Here is a 17,839-nt window from a genome sequence, read left to right as displayed (position 1 = left end):
GAGCTAATGGCAAGACGAAGCTATATTAAATAAATGCAGGTTTATTGGGAGCAGTGAGGGGGTAAGAGGAAGGAGAGTGCTGCTGGGGTGGAGGGGGTTGGGGAGAAAGATCAAAAAGGGGTGACAGAACCAAGGTATCTTGTTATATACTGAAGGGCCTCTGGGAGAGAAACCCCATCCCTAGGTGGAGGGCAGGGTGTGGCAGCAGGTAGGGGCTTTAACATACCAGCCTTTTGTTGATAATAAATGGATAATGGGCTAAGAAATTAATCATCTTTGGCTACTTCCTGCTGACACTGGGGTTGTTGATAAGGTGGCCAAAAGGCTGAAATGTTGGTGAAGTCCAGGAAGATCAGGCTGTTGTATTTGCTGTCTAGGATCTGTGAGAACATCCGTGGCTGGAAAGGAAAGTGCAGGTCTGGCTTGTCACAGTCTGCACAGTTATACTGGAGCACCTCTAAGTAGTTGCTTTGGCTCTATCATGGATGTGGGAAGCACCTGGACTTGACCAGATACTGAAGCATATATGTGGGCAAAAGACAAAGTTAAGTAGGCTAAGGAGAAATTTTCTTTTAGGTGAACATTTGAAACTCCTGGGAGAGCGAGCAGAGATGGGAGTTTTGAAGCAAAAGGGAAAAAAACTAGAACATAGGGAACCTCCATTTACCCTATCGACTGGTAGTAATTTAAAAAGTTTTGTTTTGGATCTGTCATCTAAGGGATAGTGAAGCCAAGTTTGGTTGCAGAAGTGTGTAAACTTAGAGGCCCTTAAAGCAAGTGATAGGTGTAGAAATCTGAAATTCTCCAGAAGACATTCCAGAGGGTAATCTGGAGGGACAGGCAAATGGACTATTCCCACGGGGAGAGTGGAGACAGTGACCCATCAAGGCATCCCAAAAGCAAGGTTTGACTCAAGGAAATGGGTGCATTTCCAGCAACTCGTCAGTGCTGGTCAGAGATGAGCAGCACAGTTGCCCACACAAGCACTGTTTACCTGGTGCCAGGATGTTCAACAGCAGATGAAACTATGCTGGAGAGGATCTCACCCAAGGGGAAGGTCCTAGCTGAATGTCAGAGAGAAGGAATAACCGTAGTCATGAAGGGTGTGGCTGGAGGTACTTCTGCTCTCCCAGTACCAGAGAGGTGCCTTGGTCTCCTGCAAAGGGAAGCATTTACACCAACCAGAAGGGAAGACTCACCAATTAGTCAGTGTTGGGTGCAGGAATGTAGCGATTAGGTAGCCAGAAAAGAAGAGTCCCAAAACCAGGGAAAGGGGGAGGAATCCCATCCTCTGAGATAGGCAATAGGTGGGAAAGTTAGGCTGTTGATTGGCAATACTTATCTGGATTCCATTTGACCTGAGAGGTGGATTCAGTGGGTTTCCTGTAGCTAACAAGAATCCCTTTTAAGCTTACAAAGGAGGTAAATTTTAGACATGTTAGCATCACCATTATAATATGCACTGAAATATACATTGTAAAAAAGGCATTAGACATACACCCTTATATTAATAGCATAAACACTTTTCAAGATGAGCTCTGGAAAGGCAGAAGCCTTCTGTTAAGAAGAAGGAGCAAACGCTCACTTGATCTGAACTTTGAGTATGATTACACACTATAGAAGAGAGGCTTCTTTTCTCTATCCAGAACACTGGGTGTATATAAGTCTAGCACAATGAGAAACAACTTTTAAGTCTATACTTAAAAGATAAACCAAAGGAAATTTAAAGTCTTGGAACCATGATAGCGGATTGTAAAGTGGAATGTTTATTATTAGAGTTAGATTAATAAATCAGAGCTCTAGCGATAAATGTCAAAGCTCTGGACGGTTAATGCAACAGTAGCCTAGCAACAGGAGGAAATATGAAGCATTTTTATTTATTTAGGATACCTTAAATCACCTTAGACCTTCCAACCTACATAACTTGCATCTATCAACCTTAAAACGCCTTCTTAGACCCTCAAACACTTTCTTAGATCTTCATAACGTAAACTTTCATATCTTTGGGCCTTGTATCCCATTATTTACCATGAGGCATAGGTGAGACTGCTGGGAGCAGTGACTGTAAAGTAAGTTCTTTTAGCTAACAGAACAGTAAAAAGTTACATCTGAGACCTGCTTTTTAAGTCTGGTAACAAGGTAAACTGGTCTAGACCTGCCAGTAGCATCTCTAGGAGTGAGAATTAAGGCCTGGTCTCTTGCATATGAAAAGGACTGAGAAGGCATCCGAAGCCTCCCAAGACAGAAGTTGGCAATATGACCGTGGGACCAGAGCGTAAAGTTAAAACAGACCTGAAGAGTTACCCTGAGCTTGGCGAGGTTGTTGAATCTAGGAGCCATCTGTCCTGCACCAGGCCAAGGAGCTTGAGGTCTGGAAGGGTCTGCGCGGTGCTTGGACTGGTTGAGCCTCCATGGTTAGGCACAGTGGACAAGCCTGCATGGGAGCATTTTGACTTTCAAGAGGCCAGTCTGCCAGCAGGCAGGGCAGGGCTTATTGAAGAAGCGAGGAGACCAGTGTCCTTTTTGGCTGCATTTGAAATGGGTCCTGGCAGAGTTGACTTAGGCTAGACTTCTGCAGGATGGGGCATTGCAAACCTCTTGTTTCCTCTTTGGGAATGCTGACAGCCTCAGGGCAGCAGCCAAGGTCTAGAGTATAGTTTTGTGCTGTAGCTGAGCCCATCAGGAAGGCTCCTCTCAGGCTTTAAAAATCATTTTTTACCAACTCTTGCATGGGTGGTTCAGGGGCTATCCTCTGCTGTTTAGTTAAGATGGCAGTGAAACCATGTCTGCATCTGTATAGTCCAGACTGGGCTGAAATCTACTAGATAGACTGGGCTGCTTGGGAACTCAGGATCTTCCTGCCTTTGCCTCCCAAATGCTAGGATTATAGGCATATTCCACCACAGGCATCTCAGAAATTGTTATGAGGCATAAAAAGAGCAAGGTTTCAGAAACACAGTCTCTTTCCCTTTGAACTTCCATACACTCACAACCTGGTGACCCAAAGTAAGATAGGCATACTAGGGGACACATGCATTATAGGCTGGTCAATAGACAAGCTGGGGCCTACCACCAGCAGGACCAAAGAGGTAGGGACAGGCCTACAACCAAGGTCTCAGGGAAAGGGGGAGTGGGAACAGAAGCAGGTGAAGCCTGTTAAGTCCCAAAGAACAGAATCAAGGTGGGCACAGTTGAGTGCTCCTGGAAAAGCAGGTCCTTACCTATCTTGTTTTTGTGACCTTAGGCAAGCCACCACGGTCTCCTGGTACCTCAGTGTCATTTTTAAAATAAACACTATGAGTGAAGCGTGTAAGGGATAAATTTTTTGCCTGAGACTTCACCCCACAGCCTTGTCTTCCAGATCTGGATCAGGCATTTCCCAAAGGTGTCCCCGCCTCAGCAAACTCTAGCTAGAACCTCCCAATAACCCTAAGAAGTCCACATTGGTGGCCCTAGAAATCTGAGGACACAGATGTATCTTAACCTAGAATCATGCAAGAACAGGTGGGTCACATGGCTGGGCCTCTCTCCCCCAAATCATCTGTGTCTGCAAAACTTAAACTCCACCCCCTGAGTAAAACCTCATTGGCAGGATAGAAGCAAGACTATTTTCTGCAAGGCAGGAAACCCTGCCAGGTCTGCACTCCCACCCTCCTTTGCTTCAGGATTTACATACTGCAATAACCATCGAACACCCTATTATCCGGCAGCCTAATTAACATAACAGATAGTTACAGTCCGATTGCTGAGGCTGATGTTCCTCTGCGGAGGCCCTCAGAGCCACCTGGGCCCTATTCCAGGAGCTTTTTATGGTGGCAGCCCCTCCTTTGCTGTGGTGAGTTAAGAGGTAAGCATGGCCTTAAATAATGAAGACAGAGGGATTCAGGAGCTCCTGGAGCAGGGCTGTTCAAGCTGAGTCTGAAATCTCTTAACACCTCAGCACTAAGCTGTGTCTTTCCTTTCTGATGCAGAGTCTCAGCTGCCGCTCAAAGCACATGTGGACATATTCCTTCCTAAGCTTCCCTTCGGGGCAAACAAAGGATGTGTTCATCTCCCAAATCCCACTAGGTCTGCGCATCTGGCTCTCTGCATTCTCTCCCTTCCTCATGCCAGGCTTCCTTGTCTGGGCTCAGATGAAGCTGCTGAAGTATTCAGGTTTGCCAGAGTCCTGAAACAACCGGGGTGACTGGCCCTAGTACTTCAGCCACACTGGCTTCAGCTTGGTTCCCAGCATGAGCCTGGGATATTTTCCTGCCAGGGGCCTATGTCTCAGGCTATTCAGGACCTGATCAGAACAAAAGGACCACAGAGCAGGTAGCTCATAAAAGGCTTTTGCATGGCTTTGGATGCTGGCATGTCCAAGGTCAATGTTTTACAAGATTTGATGTTAATTAGGTCCCCATTCTTCAAAATAGCTGTCTTGCTATAACCTCACATGGCCAAGAGTCAGTGAGATCTCTGGGGACTCTCTCTCAAAGGCACTATCCCCACTTTTGTTGTTGTTGGTTTGTTTTTGAGACAGGGTATTACAAGGAACTCTGACTGGACTTATAACTTGCTATCCAATCAAAGATGGCTCCAAATTCTTTCAGACCCTCTGCTTCAGCTGGGATTCCAAGTATGAACCACCACGTACAACCAAGTCTCAACACCATTTGTTAGTTTGGGTCTGAAACGTCCTCTGTCGTCTCACGTGACTGATTACCCAGTTCCCAGGTGAAGGTGCTATTTCACGAGGTCTGAACGATATAGCCTGGCTTTGTTTCCATCTTGTGCTGTCTGCCTCCTGGTCTACACTATGTAAAGTAACAGCCACAAGCTCTCCACACACAGACCAACATATCCCTTCTACCCCACTACATTCCTCTGAAATACCTCAGACCATGAGCTAAAACAAACCATCCCTCCCTAAATGTTTCTGTCAGATAGTCTGGACATAATCACATAAATGCAACTAATAAATGGTCATATTTGGGATTGTGAATTTTGAGTGACAGATATTCAGTGTTCTATCTAGCTCTATCTAGCTTCTGTCAGTGCCTCAGAGGTTTTGATGCTGACTTTCAGAAAGTCCTTCCCATCCCCTCTCAGCCTATCCCCTTGTCTTGGAAGCTGATAGTCTATGGCCAATCTCTTCTGGTCTATGTGCAAAGGGTGGGCCTTGCAGCAACTGCCCCACTTCCCCTCCTCTATTCTCAGATGGTACTCACAGAAAAGTGTAGGGCTGGTCTCTCTCAGGAAAAAAAAAAAAAAAAGAACATGTTCAGCTCACACCTGTATGTTCAAATCACTCGGGAGTGTCTAGAACAATGCCAAATTCCAGGCATCATTGCATCTTCAAAATTAAACCAGAATTCCTGAAGCAAAAATCCTAACACCTATATTCTTTCAATTAATACAGCCTTTATCAGTCCTTGCTGCTGTGAGCCTGCGGTGTCGTACATGCTTGTAATTCCAAACTTTGACAGACTAAGGAGGAAGAGGATGCATTCAAGGACAGCTTGGGATATATAGTGACTTGCTATCTCTGAAAACCAGGGGCTGTGAATATAGCAAGGCTCTGGGTTCCACCTGCAGCACAGAAGAAAAAGAAGAAAAGGAAGAACAAAGTAGATCCTCATTAATTTTTCTCTGTCTTGCTTCTTGCTGTTGAATGGATGCTCATGACTCCACAATTTGTATTTTGAGAACAGTCACGACTTACTATCTTAAGTATGTCCCCTAGGTCTCCAAGATGTCTCCATAGGTCCCCTAGGTTCCCAGACATTGAGGCATAAACAAGACCAGAGGCCCCTCCAACCAAAGCTCAGATATCAGAAGCCAAGATGTGTCATGCCCTGCCATGATATGTCATAAACTTTGAACTCTGAGGAATCTACCAGAGTCTTAGGGCTCAGCACAAAGGCTAGCTCCCTGCAGGTGTTTGCTCAAAGTCTACAAAGTTAGTGTGATGGAGCACTTGAGGGTCACTTCAAGGGTCCTCAATTGACCAAACTGTTAAGTTTCAAACACGGGACAAGCAGCTGAGGTGCCTACTTAACATATCAAAATAGTCCTGGCCTCCATGTTTTCCCAGCATCCCTCGGTCCTTACCTGTTACAGGGTATGCCTGACAAACCCCACCCTCAACCCTGAGCTCTCCAGCCCAGGGCCTGGGATGCCTACCCAGAGAGGCTCTTCCTTAGTTACTGGGTCTTTTTTTTTTTTTTTTTTTTTTTTTATCCTTTTGTACCTCCTGGCTACTGAACTTGGCTCTCCTCTCTCCTTTCTTCTTCCCCTCTCCTCACATGATTTGGAGTCACAACCACTCTGGACTCTCCCAGATGTATCTACCTCTGACTATGCTCTCCCACTTATCTACAATAAACATTCTCCTTTACCATACCTAGGGACAGTCATGTCCTTTCCTTTCCTTTCTATTTCTTTTCATACACAAACTGGCCTTCAAAGAACTTACACTGACCCCCCGACCAGGGTCTATGTCTCAGCATGCCTTGAAGTAAGAGTGCCATGGAGTAATGCCTCCAAACTAGGCATTATGACTTCACTGTCTTGTCATTAAGATAACAGGGATGAGGTCTGGAGAGACGGCTCCACAGTTAAGAGCACTTGATATTCTTCCAGAGGATCCAAGTTCAGTTTCCAGCACCCCACTGGGTGGGTTACAACTAGATGTAATGCCAGTTCCATGGAATCCAACACCCTTTTCTGACCCCTGATCTTTTCTAACCTTGCATGCATCTTGGCACACATAAGTTCATATATGCATACATGCAAACATATCACTAAATCACTAAAAAAAAAAAAACCTAGCATGACAACAACACTTTTTTAAAGAAATGAGATAGACTATGTGATAAAATATCAGCGTGGATTGTGGATATGCCAGACCATATCTTCTCCACCATCATAGACAGAGCTAGAGATCTTCAGACAGAAGGAGCCCTGTGTCAGGCAGGCTCCAGGAGCAGCACCACTAGGGGCAATGGCAGGTGACAAAGAAATGGTACTGTGTGCCTAACATGCCACAGAATATGTCAGTGTAGAATATGACTCCCACCCCTAGATTTCGCCGCCCCTCAAAAAACTTATGATGTTGTCTACTATGTCTTGTCCACTATGACTAGTATGGGTGGTTCTTCTTGTTGCCCCTCCAGGACACACTGACTTTAACCTGTGGCCACTTGGTACACCATTATAATTGTTTTGGCCTACTCTGGCTTCATCGTTAGGAAAGAGAGTTCTACTTTAAGAAAATAACACAGTGCTGTTTTAAAGAAAAGAAAGAGAATCAGAGGAGACTGCTCGGTGGGTAAAGAAGGGAGGAGGCAATGTAACCACCAAAGCCAGGCGCTGGTGGTTGACCCAGAGGGTGTTGGCTACCTGGATCACCACACAAGTGGACACAGACATCCTGGAGTCCAGGCAGATGGCCGCAGGTAAGCAGGTGATTGTTACACTTCAATTTGTTGGAAGTGGGCTGGCACTGGGTGCTCTCCAGGGACCCCTTCATACCTTAACAATCGCCAGCGTCCAAGTATGCACAGGAGTCTCAGGGACTTGCCACAGGGATTTGAACCCAGGTATCTACTGATCATTGCTTTCCCCACAACCACACAAGGCACACATTAGCAGGGGAGTTTGGGGCCAATAAATAAATAATAAAAATTAAAAATTAAAAAGCCAAGTAGCCACATTGTATCAGCTGCCATCAATGCTCGTGGCCACAACTCTGAGACCTGTGTCCTTCCACTGCACAGGTGTTCAAAGTAGCCAGCAGACAAGGCATCCCCTTGAGTAATGACAGTGGTCTGCAGTTTCTTCCTGGGGTGTTCTTACAGTTGCTAATGAATGACCCTCTAACTTCCTGGGGCCTGGCTCAGCCTCTTTTCTGGAGTGGCTTCGGATCTCCTTCTTGATTGCACTCCTTTAAGAGCTGATTTTGGCCACTTGGCTCTCATTCCTGCTGTGTTCTTAGGAATGGGAAGGGAACCCAGAGAAGAAAGCATTTGGGCTCAGCCCTGCCACAGAAACCACAGTCCTAAGCGACAAGTCTTGAGACAGAACTGAAACAAGAGAGCAGAGAACTCTATAAACTCTATAAACTCTATCAGTGCTATAAACAAGTTATCCTGGGGCTGGAGAGATGGCTCAGAGGTTGAGAACACTGGCCGCTCTTCCAAAGGTTCTGAGCAACCACATTATGGCTCACACCCATCAGTTTCCTTTTCTGGCGTGCAGGTGTACATGCAGGTAGAACACTGCATATATAATAAATCTTAAAAAAATAAAGTTATTCCTAGTTACCCCCACATAAGTCACCCTCCTTGCTGTGCAACAGGGTCTTGTCATATAAAGATATGCCACTTTTCCTTCATGGCTTTAGTTCATCGTTGGAATGAAATAATTTTCAGAAGCCTCATCCCCAGTTCTTAAAAATGGGAAAATGTGACTTGAGTATGAAGAGTTATATTATGTGTGATTAAAAAAAAAAGATTAATTTTTATTCCCCCCTGGTCTTGAAACTACCCTCCCTCCTCCAACTACAAGGACCACAGGCTATGCCAGTTTCTTGGTCTCTTGGCCCAGGCAAACCTCTTTTGATTGGCAGCTCCTCCCTCCCCTTCTCTCCTCCATGGTCCAGTTTAGTCTGCTGGCCATGTTCAGCCTGGACTCTTCCCTCTGCCTTCTTTCTCCTTTAAATCTACAATAAAAATCTACTCCATGCTTTAGTAATAGTCATGGACTCTTCCTCTTATTTCATGTTTCCATTCAGTCTGCGTGTACTTCCTTGCACAACACACAGTCTGGTGCCTGCAGAGGCCAGAAGAGAGCATCAGATCCCCTGGGACCAGGGTTAACCACGACTGTAACCCACTGTGATGTGGATGTTTTGAACTGAACCTGGATCCTCTGCAAGAGCAGCCAGTGCTCTTCACCACTGAGACATCTCTGCAGCCCCTTATGCGTCATTTTTAAGGAGCCTGCAGGAAATGAGACAACACGGCAATAAAAAACACATGTTGCAGCCAATTGTCTTTGTGTGCATTTTTAGTTTGACTTCAGAAAAACAAAAACAAAAAAAAAAAAGCATAACCCAACATTAAAACTAAGAACTTTTATTCATCCAGTGCTGTATTGTCCCAGTATAGTGATACACAACTATAATCCAGCACTCAGGAGCCTGGAGCGGGAGGACTGTGAGTTCAAAGCCAGCCTGAGCTCAATGGTGAGCTACATCCTGAATAGAAGATAAATAGATAACAACAAAAACTTCTTTGCTAGGCTCACTGGTACAGGTCTGTCACTCTATTTGGAAGGCTGTGGCAGGAGGTTCACAGGATCAAAGTCAGCCTGGGTTACTTAATCAGCCTCTTGCCTCTTAGAAAAGTAAGGCATAGGACTGGAGAGGTGGCTCAGCAGTTAACAGCACTTGCTGCTCTTTCAGAGGACCCAAATTCAGGTCTCAGTATGCACAGGAGTCACAACCATCTGTGACTCCAGGCCTAGGAGTCGCCATAGCCTTTGTGGCCTCTGCAGGCACCAGGTACACATGTGGTGCATACATGCAGGCAAAACACACACACATAAAACAAATAAATCATTTAAATGTATTAATTAGGGGCTGGAGAGACGACTCAGTGGTTAGGGCCACTGGCTGCTCTTCCAGAGGACCTGGGTTCAATTCCAGCAGGCAGCTCACAACTCCAGTTCCAGGGGGTCTGGCACCCTCACATAGACATATATACAGGCAAAATACCAATGCACATAAAATAAATAAATCTTAAATATATATTAATTAATTAAAGCAAAAACCCCTTGGAGGTGGGGCAGGATGCTGTGGAATGAGAGGGCTTTATGACCTACTGTGGGACAAAGGTAGGTTGGGAGATTTCATGAAGGTAATCTCCCAACACAGAATGTCTATGACCTGCTTGTGAGAAAGAGATTCCACTTTTTGTGGTCTGCCTTGGCAAAGGAGTTGATGAGTCTGTCAGAAGCTGTGGATAATTACAACCCAAAACATGCATATGACATCACAGTCTCAGAGCCTGTGCTCCTCAGTGGTGCCATCCACTCCCAGACACTATTTGTGGCCAGCCTCTACCATGACACCCTTCTGGCATTCTGCTCCATCATCCACTCTGAGCCCTTCATCACCTGGTGGGTAGAAGCAGGCCCAGGGTCTCAAGCTGTAGCCTCCCACGTGTCCGACTACACCTGTGATCAGCACAAGCAGGTGCTGGCACAGCTCGAGAGGCACTCCTGCTGCCCTCTGTGCCTGCAGGAGGACACCGAGGACATCCCCATTGGCCTTAAGAACACAGTTAAGGTAGGGACATTTTGATGGGGCATCACAGCCCAGAGCAGTGACAGTGAACCTGAGATCAGGACTGAGGGATGATATTGCTCTGATCGTAGCTCCCACTGTATCACTCACAGTGTCTGTCCCCACCAATGGCTCGTGTGAGGTCAACCTAACCTAAAATGGCCAAGGCTCAAACGATGCCAGCATAGTGGCCAGCTGAGACTTCCTCCCCATCACTGCCCTTCATGTGTTTGAATAGTTGTTCTCTGTTTGTCTGCTCCTAACATTGGCTTGCTTCATTTTTTTAAACTTTTTGTTGGCACTTGTTAATTGTGTAAAATAATGGGTCTCATTACAATATTTTCATAACTATGTATCATGCCCTTTGATTATATTCATCCTGTTATACTTACTTGCCCCCTCCCAACCACCCCACTGGTCCCTATCCTCTTTATAAATAGTCCCTCCTCTACATCCGTTTCTTATTGTGGCTATCTTTTATAGACTCTGCATATGAAACTGACTGAAGGTTTTACTGCAAAGTAAAAATAAATAAATAAATGAAAACAACAGAAAAATAAATTACTTGGGAATTTATTTTTAATTAAGCAATAAGACTTGATGGGGCCTGGCTGCTGCCTCATAAAGCCACTCCTGGGGTGTGCACATGAGTACCTCAAATCAGCCCAGAATGTGATTAGATGATTACTCCCTGGAGTTAACGTAAGACGAGCATTTCCAGCGCCATCTTACTGCAGGAGTGAAAGTCCTCAGGCACCAGCGGGGCTGCTGCTCATTGCCTAGAGAAGTGGCAAATGCTAATGGGGGCTGCCAGGCCCGACCTGCCTTCTATCCACCTGTCCACAGATGGGCTTATAGAATGTTAACCCCTTATGGACCAGGGGTTAACATCATTGAACAAAAGGGGACATGGACACGGAAATGAGATGTTACAGCAGAGAGCTAAGGAGGCTGTTATAGGAATCTCACTTAAACAAGCTTTCTACTCTCCTGCCCAGAAACCATCCCTGCTCCCTGGGCAGCTGAGAGAGCTGTAGAGATTGGAGGTTTCCCACTCTGAGCATTGTTTGCGGTGTTGAGAACGAAACTCAAACCACGCTTCATTTTTGTGACAAGATCTTGTCAAGTTGCTCCAGCTATCCTTAAGCCACTCTGTTGCTTAGGACTTGAACCTTTAATCCTCCTGCCTCAACCTCCCAGTTAGTTGGGATGACAGGCCTTCGTCGTAGTCTCTCAGAAGAATCCTCCCCGTCTAGTTTTCCAGGGGAAAGAGCATTAATGTCTGGGTCTGGTGCTGTCCTGTCCTTGACCATCCTATGCCTGGATAATAGATGAAAATAAAAATAAAATGATACTGTATCTACCTCAGCTGAGTTCGTCCTCATCTGAGATGGAGCTGGTTGCGGTTGCAGGCCTGTCAGTCCCAGCACTTGAGAGGCTGAGGATCATGACTTCAAGGCCAGCCTGCGCTCCACAGTGAGACACTGTCTCCAAATAAATAAATAAAGGAACAGGAGATCAAAAGAAAAGTAGCTGAGATCGGGAAAGATGGGGAGTAAATTAGAGCAGCCCTAGCTGAGCAAGGGTAGGGTGGGGTGGGGGGTGGGACTGGACAGGCCTGACACTAGAAGACAAGATTAGGGAGGAGCCTGGCCAAACAGCTCACATTAACTCCCAGCATTCATGAGGCAGACCAGCAGATCTCTTTAAGTTCAGGCTATGGTCTACTCAGGGAATCCCAGAACAGACAGGGCTACATCAGGCTACACCCTGTTTTAAAACAAAACCAAAAGGAATGTGAGGAGAAAGAAGAGCTGCTGCTGTCAGGAACAAGGAATAGCAGCTGTGGAGAAGAGGGTGATTAAGCAGTTGCTGAGCCTTAAGCATGTATTTACCTGCTGACGTTTTGAGAGACTAAGCACAGATTTATAAATACAGTAGTTTAAAAGCCTTTGTGAGCCAGGCACAGTGGTGCATGCTTGTCATCCCAGAACTCATGGAGGCAGAGGCAGGCAGACCTCTGTGAGTTCAAGGCCAGCATGGTCTACAAAGCCAGTCTAGGACAGCCAAGGCTACACAGAGAAACCCTGTCTAGAAAAAAAAAATAGAAAGAAAGAAAGGAAGGAAGGAAAGGAAGAAAGGAAGGAGGGAGGGAGGGAAGGAAGGAAAGAGAGAGAAAGAGAGAGAGAGAGAGAAAGAAAGAAGGAAGGAGAGAAGCCTTTGTGATCCAGTACTTCTTTTCTACGGCACCTCCACACAGCAAGACAGCTTTTTGAGCCCCAAGTTGTATTTGGGTTAACTAACAAGGGTGGCAGCAGGTTTAGGAAGATAGCAGGTCCAGAGGAAAGTCAGGGAGGGCTGGATTGGCTTCACTCCAAGCAGAACTTAGTGGCACCGAGAAGCAGAGGTGAGCCTAGGAGAGGCTGGACCCCCAGGGGCACCAGACAGCAAAGACAGCAGGGTGAAGCAAAGGCTGTGTGAGTATCCCACACAGCTACTACAGCTGGATAAGGGGGAGGTAGGCATCCAGCCCACATCTCTCTTGTCTTGGGTGAAAGGAAACAAATCACCAAGCTGAAATAATGAGTATGTTGCAAGCTCTCATGAGCTATCTCGCTTTTTTTTTTTTTTTTTTTTTCAGACAGAATTTAAAATCTCCCTGCTTCATCCTCTCAAATGGTAGGATTTCGGGCCTGAACTACCATGCCCACCCAAACACTGTTTCTGAAGAGGCCCAAACACTGATCTGCAGATCTGCCATCAAGTATATGTCCCCACAAAAACACAGATCTATTTTGGTCTTTCTGAAGATGGGTGATTCCATGTTTTGTGATACCAAGACAATTAAATGTGAAGGCTTTCAAGTGAGAAAATCAAAGTTATCTGTGGAGTAAAAATAATAATAATAATAATAATAATCACTCAAAATAGAAAAAAGTAATAGAAAAAATTGGAAAAGTAATCTGTATGTGTCTAAAGATTACTCAAAAAGCATCAGTTATAGGAGTGGAAAATGAATGGTCTTAATATTTAAAAATAGAGTTCAACAGGCTGAGAACATGGCTCACTGCATAAAATGCTTCCCATGTAAGTAGAAGGACCTGAGTTTGGATCCTCAGACCTTGGCAGCCACTTATAATCCCAGCACTCAGGAAGCAAGAGACAGAGGGACCCCTGGGTTAGCAGGCCAGCTACACTAGTTAGAATCATCAGGTTCAAGGGCCAGCAAGGGGTCCCACCTCAACAAATAAATTGGATAGCCATCTAAGAGGTCACCTGAAGTCAGCTCCAGCCTCTACAAGCCTCTATACACATGTGCACTTATACCCACACATGTCCTGCATGTACCCAAACATATGCAAATACAGAGACCCAAAATGCACACCACACATACACACAAACACAGAGAGAGAAAGAGGCAGAGAGAGAGCTGGGGCCGGTGGTGCTCCATGCTTGTAACCCCAACATTCTAGAGGTCATGGCCGGAGGACCATAAATTCCAAGCCTGCCTCAGCTACAAAGCAAAGCTCAATCTAAAGACTTTAAATTAAATGAAAATAGAGTTCAGCAGGGCTTGGTGACACACGCCTTTAATACCAGCACTCAGGGATGCAGAGGCAGGCAGATATCTGTGAGTTCAAGGCCAGCCTGGTCTACAAAGCAAGTCCAGGACAACCAAAGCTACACAGAGAAACCCTGTCTCAAATAAATAAATAAAATAATAAAAATAAACAACAGCAACAACAAAATAGAGTTCAAGCAAAGCATGTATGTAAAAAGTATTTTATCTTAACCAAATGAACAGTTGTGAGGCTCTGCTGGATAAGGTTGAAACTGATCGTCTCCGGATAGCCAATTATTTGTGATCAGTCTATTATGATAGACTCCCTTTTCTCAGCAAAGTTTTAAGTCTCCCCTGATCTGGGTGATTCCAGGTATTGTAAGAAGGTAGCCACATAGCAGATTACAAACCAGATCCTTCCCTGATAAGGAAACTGCGGTAGCAAGCATCTAGAAATTCCTAGAAACAACCCACCCTGCTAAGGATCTTCGTCTACCAGTGACCTTCAATTGAACTTGTAGATCCCAGCTCTCCTCCCATAGAAAAATTAAGCATTGTATTTTCCTGCTTGTAATAGGACCATTTAAGTATCCCTGACTCTGAGTCCAGAAAATCAAGCACATTCACCCTCAAAATTCCTCCCTCTGCCCAAGGTTTATATTGCCCTTGATTTCACAAGAATAAAGTTTCATACTTTCTCACTTCAAAATGTCTGAGATTCATCATTGATCATCCCCTGGACCTGGGCCTGCCCAGGCCTGTGTCTTGGCTGCAAGCCTACCAGATACGGGCCTTGGCCGGACCTCTACTGTGCTTAGCACAGCAGCTCAATCAAGTGCTGTAACACTTTTGTATCTGCCGTAGGAATGCCCAAGCTTCCACTGCTGCCAATGATCTCATGCTAAAAGAGCTAAACTGTAACAGTCTATGGTAAACCTTTTCCAGGCCCCTGTAGAAATACCATAGGCCAAGGGTTACAAAATCAGGCAGATCTGTGCTTCCAAAGAGAATAATTTATACCAAACTGATTCAGGAAAACTGATCAAATGTGTGTTTTTGCAAACCTGGTTCTTATCTGCATGCAGCAAGAACCAAATGCCAGTAGAAGGATGACTTATCAATCACACATTTTCTCAGAAAACTTAATTTTTTTTTTTTTTTTTGTAGTGGTGTGATTTAATTTCTGAGGGTCCTAAGAGTTTTGGATACTTTCAAATACATTGTTAAAATAAACTATTGTAACTTTGTTTAGATTTAGAAGATTAAAGCACATGTCCTTGCCACACCTTCACCCCCTGCCCCTCCCCCTCCCGCACATCAGAGTCTCTCTCTGCGGTCCAGGCGGGGCCTGAAACTTCACATGTATCCCAGACTATGCTCCTGCCTCAGCCTCCCCAGTGCTGGGATTACCAGCCTAAACCACGGGTGCCTCTTCTTTTCCCCAACTGTGTTCCCATCTTGACAGCTCCCTTGACCTAGTAGTCAAAGTCCTGTGAGCATCAATAAGTGAACAGAGACTCAAGAGCAGCCTAAGGTTAAGTTTCATTTTCCACTAGAAGATTCCATAAACAGTAGGCACGTTTGAGTCCCTCTTTAACGTGTGTGTGCCATCAAGGGAGACACCGAAGAACACAAGCAGCTTGTGAATGGAGCAAATGCAGATAACACTTCAGGCAGAGTTATCCTTATTGGTGTCTGGATATCATTCACTTAATAGCTCTCCTGTTTTCCCAAAGAAAAACTCAATTAAAAATTTTACAAAACAATTTTCAGCAACTACTACGATACTATGGGCACGCACGATGAGGAGCAAACCCGAATATGTGTGTTCTGGCCTTGCAGTCCCCACAGAAGCTGAACGAGAAAAAAAATCATGAAGCTAAGCAATGAAGAGGCCACAGGGTCATAGGTGCTCCCTGGATGCTCCTGGATCATATGCAAACAGATCAAAAGTGTTTCGAACTGGTCTGTCTGACAGGTGCAGAGAAGGCTGGCTTTTAGTCCTTCTCAGCTGACCACTCGCTCAACCACATGAAATGGCCCTGAGAGGCAGCTTTGAAGCTGAGAAGTGTGTAAGCTTAGAGGCCCTTAAAAGCGGGCACTAGGGGTAGAAATCTGAAATTCTCCAGAAGACATCCCAGAGGAGAATCTGGAGGAATGGACCAATGGACTATTCCCATTGGGAAGGTGGGGGTCAGTGACCTGTCAAGGCATCCCAAGAGCAAGGTTTGACTCAGCAGAGTAGTATGGTACAATCTGTTCCAACAGCTCATCAGTGTTAAAAAATTATTTATTTATGTCTATTTTATGAAAAGGCAGAAGCTTTTCATAAAATAGAAGGGGCAAAAGCTCACTTGATCTTAATTTTTAGTATGATTACACATTTTGAAAGAGAGCCTTTTTCCTCTCTATCCAGAAGAAACTGTATGTACATAAGCCTAGCACAATGGGAAACAATTTTTTTAATTTAATTTTACTTTATTAATTACATTTTATTCACTTTGTATCTCTCCATAAGCCCCTCCCTTCTCCCCTCCTGGTCCCACCCTCCCTCCCCCTTCTTCATGCATGCCCCTCCCTAAGTCCACTGATAAGGGAGGTCCTCCTCTCCTTCCTTCTGATCTTAGTCTAATTCTCAACTTCATATGGAATAACAAGAAACCCAGAATTGCTAAAACAATCTTCTACAATAAAAGATCTTCTGGAGGTATCTTCATCCCTGATCTTAAGCTGTACTATAGAGCAACAGTTATAAAAACTGCATGGTACTGGCATAGAAACAGAATGGTGGATCAATGGAACCGAACAGAAGACCCAGAAATAAACCCACACACTTATGGACACCTGATCTTTGACAAAGATGCCAAAACCATACAATGGAAAAAAGATAGCATCTTCAACAAATGGTGCTGGTCCAACTGGATGTCTACATGTAGAAATATGCAAATAGGTCCATACTTATCACCCTGCACAAAACTAAAGTCCAAGTGGATCAAAGACCTCAACATAAAACCAGACACATTAAATCGGTTAGAAGAAAAAGTGGGGAAACAATTTTTAAGTCTATACTTAAAAAACAAACCAAAGGAGACTTAAAGTCTTGAACTTGGAACTCTGATAGTGTGCGGTGCAGTGGAATGCTTTTTAATTAGAGTAAGATTAATAAATCAGAGCTCTATTGATAAAGGCCAAAGCTCTAGACAGTCAATGTAACAGTAGCATAGCAATATTAAGCATTTTTACCTATTTAGGATACCTTAAATCACCTTAGACCTTGCAACCTTTATAACTTTAATTTACTGACCTTAAAACACTTTTAGACCCTCAAACAACATTTTCCTTAGGCCTTTGTATCTAATTATTTACTATTAGACATAGGTGAGACTGCTATGAACATTTACTGTCCTTTAGCTAAAGGGATGGTCAAAGGTTATATCTGAGGCCTGTTTTTTTTTGAGTCTGGTAACAAAGCATATTGCGTCTATACGTGACAGAAACAGCCCAAGAAGGCTTAAGGAGGCCTGGTCTTCTGCATATGAAGAGGACTGAGAAAGCATCTGAAGCCTCCCAAGACAGAAGTTGGCAATACGACTGTGGGACCCAAGTGTGGGGTTAAAACAGACCTGCAGCATTATCTGAGCTTGGCAAGGCTGGTGGAGGTTGCTGAATCTAGGAGCCATTTGTCCTCTGGCAGGTCAAGAAACTTGAAGGCTGGAAGTGTTTGTGACTCTTGTGCTGGTTGAGCCTCCATGGCTGGATACAGAAGGTGAGCCTGCATGGAAGCATTTTGACTTCCAGAGACAACTCTGCCAGCAGGCAGGGTGTGGCTTATTGAGGCGGCTACAGGACCTGTGTCCTTATGGGCTACATTTGAAACAGTTACCTGGTGGAGTTGACTTTTGGCTACACCCCGGTGGGATGGCAAGTTGTAGACCTCTTGTTTTTTT

The sequence above is a fragment of the Meriones unguiculatus genome, chromosome 14 (assembly GCF_030254825.1).
Source record: "Meriones unguiculatus strain TT.TT164.6M chromosome 14, Bangor_MerUng_6.1, whole genome shotgun sequence".
In the NCBI taxonomy this organism is placed as follows: Eukaryota; Metazoa; Chordata; class Mammalia; order Rodentia; family Muridae; genus Meriones; species Meriones unguiculatus.
Note: the sequence above shows the minus strand (reverse complement) of the source record.